The sequence below is a fragment of the Elephas maximus genome, chromosome 11 (assembly GCF_024166365.1).
Source record: "Elephas maximus indicus isolate mEleMax1 chromosome 11, mEleMax1 primary haplotype, whole genome shotgun sequence".
NCBI lineage: Eukaryota > Metazoa > Chordata > Mammalia > Proboscidea > Elephantidae > Elephas > Elephas maximus.
The window spans coordinates 115,136,333-115,143,230 of NC_064829.1; the positions used below are offsets into that span (position 1 = coordinate 115,136,333).

Genomic DNA, 6,898 nt, shown 5'->3' on the forward strand with positions numbered 1-6,898 from the left:
CGGACCTGCCGATTCTGGGATTTGCCAGCTTCCGCAGCCCTTTGGGCCAGCAGCCTATCATCTGACCTGAGTCACCAGCTTCCACAGCCTTGTGAGCCAGCAGCCTGTCATCTGGCCTGATTCACCAGCTTCCACAGCTTTGTGAGCCAGCAGCCTGTCATCTGACCTGATTCACCAGCTTCCGCAGCCTTGTGAGCCAGCAGCCTGTCATCTGACCTGATTCACCAGCTTCCGCAGCCTTGTGAGCCAGCAGCCTGTCATCTGACCTGATTCACCAGCTTCCGCAGCCTTGTGAGCCAGCAGCCTGTCATCTGGCCTGCCAACTTGGGTTGGTCGGCCCCTGTGGCCACGTGAGTCAGGAGAAGCCTATGCCTGACTTATGGATTTGGGACTTGCCAACCTCTGCAACCATGTGAGCCATTTCCTTGATACAGTTTGTGAGTTCTGTGAGACAGCAAATTAAAGATGGGAGGGAGATTACTGATGGGAGGAGTAGTTGATGTTAGAGATGATGGAGTGGGAAAGCAGTTTGGAAAAGTTGGACATTTGGGACGTCTTTAACCTTTGCCTCATAGGAACTAGTTTTGTGCTGATCCTTATATTCATTTAGTTCATGTCTGAATGGTGGGTTATGCTACAATGGCACAGACTCACAGGAATATGTGGTTTTGGGAAAAAGGGAATAAATGGGAGAATAAGAAACCTTTGTTTTCTGGATGGGATAAACACCCACGGATTTGAAGCAGCTGTTACACTGCAATTAGTTACCCAAGACAAAAGCTATTCATGGGAATTAGGAATGGTGGATGTAACTCCTGAGGAATTGGCTAGCTGCGTGCATATGGAAATACAGAGTGATAAGGAAAGGGTGAGACTTGCAATTCCTTGGTTTCTGTTATCAATAATGGCTGCAAGGGCAGGAAAAAACAATGTAGGGGTTTTAGCACTAAACCAAGCCAGATCCGGTCCAGTTGGTGTGAAGACCACTAGCCTCAGGGCCAATATGGAAAAGAAAAATCATGTTGGAGCAACAGGGTGAGTCCTATGACTGTTGGTCACCAGGAAGGTAGTCTGGGAGAGGAATAGGCAAAACGAAGAAACTATTTAAACCAGGCGGCACAGTGTAAAGGAGTTGCTTCAATATGTAGATCAGAATCATATGGATTGGGAGAGTGACTTCTAAGGGGCAGTATCTTTAGTTTGAATGCTGCAGAATGGAAGAGTGTGTTTGACTTGATGCAAGACCCCTCAGTCACTATGGAACAGTCACAAATGGTGAGACAAGATCCAATTACACGAGCAGACTAGCCCAGAGGGGACGGCCAGTCTGGTATACTGGATAAAATTTGTAGTGAGATTTGTTTACCCTGAGAAGGGAAACTGCCCCCTCCCCCTCTAAATACCCAGTGGAACACTCCAGAGGAAGCAGCTGACATGCGATGGGAGCCATGCTGGAATGGCTTCATGGTGATCAGGATATTCATCCTAATGAGTATGCTTCTTACGCAATTCACGGCAGATATGGCAATAAAGGGGGCCCCTTCTACTGGGCACCCATGTAACCTTGCTACTGCAAAATAAAGCAACAATCCAAGAAGCCTTGTTGCATCTGTTGGCACAGTTTCCCCACGTGGACCTTACAGATGCAAGAAACATAAAGATGATTCATAGGCGAATGGGAAGAGGCAATGGGGAAAGAACTTACCCCAGCAGGACAGAGATTTTTAGATGGTTACTAACAAACGGGGTTGTCTCAGTCATCTAGTGCTGCTAAAACAGAAATACCACAAGTGGATAACTTTAACAATAAGAAATTCATTTTCTCACAGCCTAGTGGGCTAGAAGTCCAAAGTCAGGGCATCAGCTCCAGGGGAAGGCATTCTCTCTCTGTTGGCTCTGGAGGAAGGTCCTTCTCATCAATCTTCCCCTGGATTAGGAGCTTCTCCATGCAGGAACCCTGGGTTCAAAGGACGCGCTCTGCTCCTGGTGCTGCTTTCTTGGTGGCATGAAGTTCCTCTGTCTCTCTGTTCACCTCTCTTTTTTATATCTCAAAAGAAATTGGCTGAAGACACAATCCCATCGTGTAGTTTGAGTCCTGCCTCATCAACACAACTGCCACCCCCGCCCTCATTGACATCATACAGGTAGGATCTACAACACATGGGAAAACCACATCAGATGACAAAATCGTGGACCATCACACAGCAGTGGGAATCATGGCCTAGCCAAATTGATACACATATTTATGGGGAACACAATTCAGTCCATGACGGGTGAATATAGCAGACATTGACGGAGTTGAGACAAAGATTCTAGTGCAGCACTATAGGAGGCTGGGTGAACAAATGTAAATTCGTGCCGGTCCCCCAATGTTAAAGAGGCCTAAACAAGTCCATTCTAATCACCCCAGTCAGGAGGAATTTAATGACGGGAATTCCCACCTGGGATCATTTGAAACAGAGGCTCAGTTAGTTGATCAAGATAAGGATTGATGAGGGGGCCAAGGCCTTCTGGTCCAGCCCCCAGCAGTGTGCATGCAAAGTGGCCTGGGGGTGGGGAAGAGACCTTCCTGGGCTCCTGGACACAAGAACCCAATGCACTGTAATCCCAAAACCTGTCAATAAAATCTTGAAGGGGCCGAAGGTTAGAATGGGGGTGGGGGGTATGGGGATGCAACAGTTGATGGGACTAGGGTGAACGTTTGGATGAGAACTGGAAGATTTAAACAGATCTTGTATAAAGCAGTTTCATCTCCCTTACCTGAATGCATTATTGGTACGGATATTATATCTAATTGGGGAACACTTTCTGTACCTAATACTGTAAAACTGAAGGGGTCTAAGTCTGTCCTTAGGCCAGTATTGATATGACTTGCTAAATGGGAACCATTAGAATTGCCCAAGCCCACTCAGGCTGTTAATGTTATAAACAGCATAGGATGCCCGGTGACAAGAGGAGATTACTGCTTTGACTAAAAACGTGCTAAGGCCGGAGTGCTGGCGCCAACAAATTCTCCGTATGACAGCCCTCCATGGCTGACGAAGAAGTCGGAGGGTGCGCGGAGGGTGCGCGGAGGGTGCGCGGAGGCTGCCGGCAGACCACAGAGGCCTAAACAGCGTCACCTGTTGCTTCGGCTGTTCCAGGCATGGTATCAATTATGCAGAAAATGTAACAGGCTAGGGGAGACTGGTGATTAATTTTGCAAATGACTTTTTCTCAATCCCAATCTCAGAAAAGAGTCAGCCACAGTTTGCTTTCATGTGGGAAGGACCCCAATTTACTGCGCTGTAGAGTGGTTAAGTGCTTTGGCTGCTAACCAAAAGGTCAGCAGTTCAAATCCGCCAGGCGCTCCTTGGAAACTCTATGGGGCAGTTCTACCCTGCCCTATAGGGTCGCTATGAGTCAGAATCAACTCGATGGCAGCAGGTTTGGTTTTTTTTTTGGTTTATTGCCAGGGGGTTACTTGAATTTGCAGGCTTACTGTCAAAGTTTGGTTAGAGAAGACTTGGACTTGGTGTAGATCTCAAGCGTAATGATACATTACATTGACAATATTATGTTAACATCAAACACCAAACAACAGGCTAGGGCTGATTTGAATACGGTGGTGGCCTACATGACTAGCAGAAGCTGGTTAATAAATCCAGTAAAAATCTCGGTCCCTGCCCAAAATGTGAAATTCTTGGGAATAACTTGGGCAGGAGCCACCCATGACATTCTGCAGGCAACCAATAAGAAATTTCTGTCACTATCTACACCTAAGACTAAGCAAGAGGCCCAACATTTGGTTTCTCTATTTCGATTTTGAAGAACGCATATTCCTTATCTGGGAATACTGCTGCCTCTTGTCCATAAAACTACCCGAAGAAAACGGCATTCAAATGGGGGCCAGAGCAACAGCAGGCTATGTCTGAATTAAAGAAAGTGGTTTCACTCTCCCTTTAGGCCCTTATGACCCACATTCAGGCATGATTTTAGAGGTGTCTGCACACTTGCTCATGCCGACGAACTTACGGCAAAAACCTGAGAACACCACCCTATGGCGACCATTGTTATTCTGGACTAGAAAGCTTCCAGTTGCTACAGTATGATACACACCATTTGAAAGGCAATTACTCACCTCCTATTGGGTGTTGACTGAGACTGCCTCCGTGACAGACAAAATCATGAGACCTGAAATATCCACCATGTCTTGGGTGATAGCAGAGAAACACTCTAATAAGGAAGGCAGTGCCCAAAATAGTCCCATAATAAAATAGAAATGGTTTGTACCAGAACTGGGGGAATGCAGGGAGGCACCCACTGTATCTATGAGCACGTAACCTCTTTTCCCATAGATCCTACCCTGGAACCATCTGAGAAGCTGACAGAGCCCATTACTACATGGACAGTGCCCTATGAACAACTTTCTGCTGATCAGCAGATGGCAGTTCCGGGATACATGGACACCATTTGACGTTGACAGCTGCCACATTAAGACCAGCAGATGGAAAGAACCTAATTGAAGAAGGTCAGATCAGTTCAATCCGCTAAAGTGCGTGCTGTCTTCCCGGCCCTGAGGGAAGAACTGGGCAATGGTGAGTGCCTACATGTTTGGATTTTTACCAATTCACGGGCAGTGGCCAACAGCCTGGCTATACAGTCGGGCAAATGGGTGATGGAAAATTGGACTATTAAGGGGACACCCATGTGGGGCATGGACCTATGGAAGGCACTCCGGGAATTCAGAGGGTGGATTAGCATAGGATACATTGATGCCCTTCAGAAAAAAACCCCTTTCCTGGATCAGAAGGCAACTGGAATCAGCAAGACGGCTTGTTTGTATGCTCACTTGAGGTGGCCAGTTGGGTTCATGAAATGAGTGGACATAGGGGTGCTACAGCAATGCAGAAATGGGTTGGAACAAGATTACATCTCTTTTGCACCCTCTGAGGCACAAAATGCCAACAAGGACTGCTCTGTCTGCCATTAAGAAAACAGATGTTGCAGATGGCTATGGGGCAGATACCCCAGGGGGAAGGCCCCACACATAGCTGGCAAGTTGATTATACTGGACCGATGACGCCAGTGGCACCAGGTCACTAAAATGGGTCCTCACAGGAATAGATACTCACTCTGGACTAGGCTTTGCATATCCCGTAACAGATGCAAACACCAAAAACATCATTAAGGAATTGGATCAAAAGATTATACCAATTTGGACCGCTGAGCTATACTTCATCAGGACAAGGAACACACCTTACAGCACTCAGGGTGCAGCAGTAGGCCAAGAAACATATTAAATGGACATCCTTTGTTGCGTACCACCCTCAGAGTAATGGTTTCACAGAACATTGGAATGGGCAATTGAAACATTTGTTATCTAAAAAGGTGGAGATAAAGGCACGAAGGGCTGGCTCATATGCCTTCATGAGTGTATACTCACACTCAGCATGAGGGGGGCCCTGGGAGAATCACCAGTGGACAGATTCCTATGCTCCTCTGGGCAATGTAGCAGAGTGTGGGGGGCGGGGAGGATGCTGATACCCCCGTACGGTTCTTCCCTACATCATCTAAAATTGTTTTCTTGCCAGATGCTACGGTCCAAGGACCAGGGATGCAGGCACAGGTGCCAGAAGCAGGTATGTTCCCTAAGTAAGAGACTATACATCTGAACGTGTACACCAGAATTCCCAAGGGCCTGATGGGTGGATGTTACCTCCCTCCCCCATCTGGCGAAATTGGGGTTGCCAGTGAATGCTGCTGTATTGCCTAGTGGTTGAGATAACCCACTAGTGTACCCAACGTGAATGGTAGTGGACTGAGGGGGAAGCACTTGCTAGACTGGTCTTGCTACCAGCAGTCTGGACTAGCACAGCAGCTGAATCTGATGTCCCTTCCCAAGGTGGAAAAGTTTGGATAAAAATAAATGACAAATGGAAGGACACAGAAATAATACCTGAAGGTAAAGGAATGAACAAATGGGTTATGCAGCAGGAGAAATGTAACATTATGCTGATACTCTGAGGGAGACTCGGAGCAAGGGCATAATCTCTCAGTTAAATTTTTATCAGAGGCCAGAGAGGGTGAGGAGAGGATGACTTTGGAGACGCCGACTGGATCAGATGGACCCCCAGAGCAGATCTGAACGGCTGGTACCTGAGTAACCTCACCCTGAGGACTCTGCCCTACTGAAGGACTAATTGTTAATGACTGTTTTACCCGGTAAAATGATTGGGAGGGGGAAGTTAATCCTTCAAGTATGAAAGGGCCAATGGGTAGAAGAGCCATGGGATGGTTTGTGGTGCAGTGAATTGTTTATTATGGCCCTTGTACCCATAGGCTTGTGACTCCCACACAATGGTTAGTTGGGACCATGCATATAAGATGTATGGAACCCTAATGAATTGTGGTGGTTAGTGTTGTGTGTGAGCTTGGCTAGGCCATGATTCCCAATATTGTGTGGTTTTCCTCCATTTTGGGATCTAATTATCCTCCGTTTTACGTGTTGTAAATCCTAACCTCGATATGTTAATTAGGCAGGATTAATGCGGGCTGTCTTGAATCACAGCCTTGCAGGAGGGTGTGACTCAAGTCCCACCCTTACTCAAGTTATGCCGTTCCCTGGATTGTGGCCTGCATCGAGTGTATACATGTGGGTGCTCTGGTGGGGTCTGTTCTCTCTGCATCTGGATCCTGTGTCTGGCTCGTCATTGTCTGACCTTTGGTTCTTGGGACTTGAGTCAGTGGCCTGCCATCTGACCTGCCAATTCTGGGATTTCCCAGCTTCCACAGGCCCATGGGCCAGCAGCCTATCGTCTGACCTGATTCACCAGCTTCCACAGCTTTGTGAGCCAGCAGCCTGCTGTCTGCTGGGACCATGTAAGTCACGAGAAGCCTATGCCTGACTTGCCAGCCT

General features: G+C 47.4%; 1 long non-coding RNA gene across 1 annotated transcript; it reads left to right on the top strand.

The window, feature by feature from the left end:
- Positions 1–4,387: 4,387 nt before the first annotated feature.
- Positions 4,388–6,065, top strand: LOC126085327 (uncharacterized). Its single transcript, XR_007519247.1, has 3 exons — positions 4,388–4,577; positions 5,574–5,621; positions 6,054–6,065. It is a non-coding gene; the product is annotated as an uncharacterized LOC126085327 (long non-coding RNA).
- The last annotated feature ends 833 nt before the right edge of the window (positions 6,066–6,898 follow it).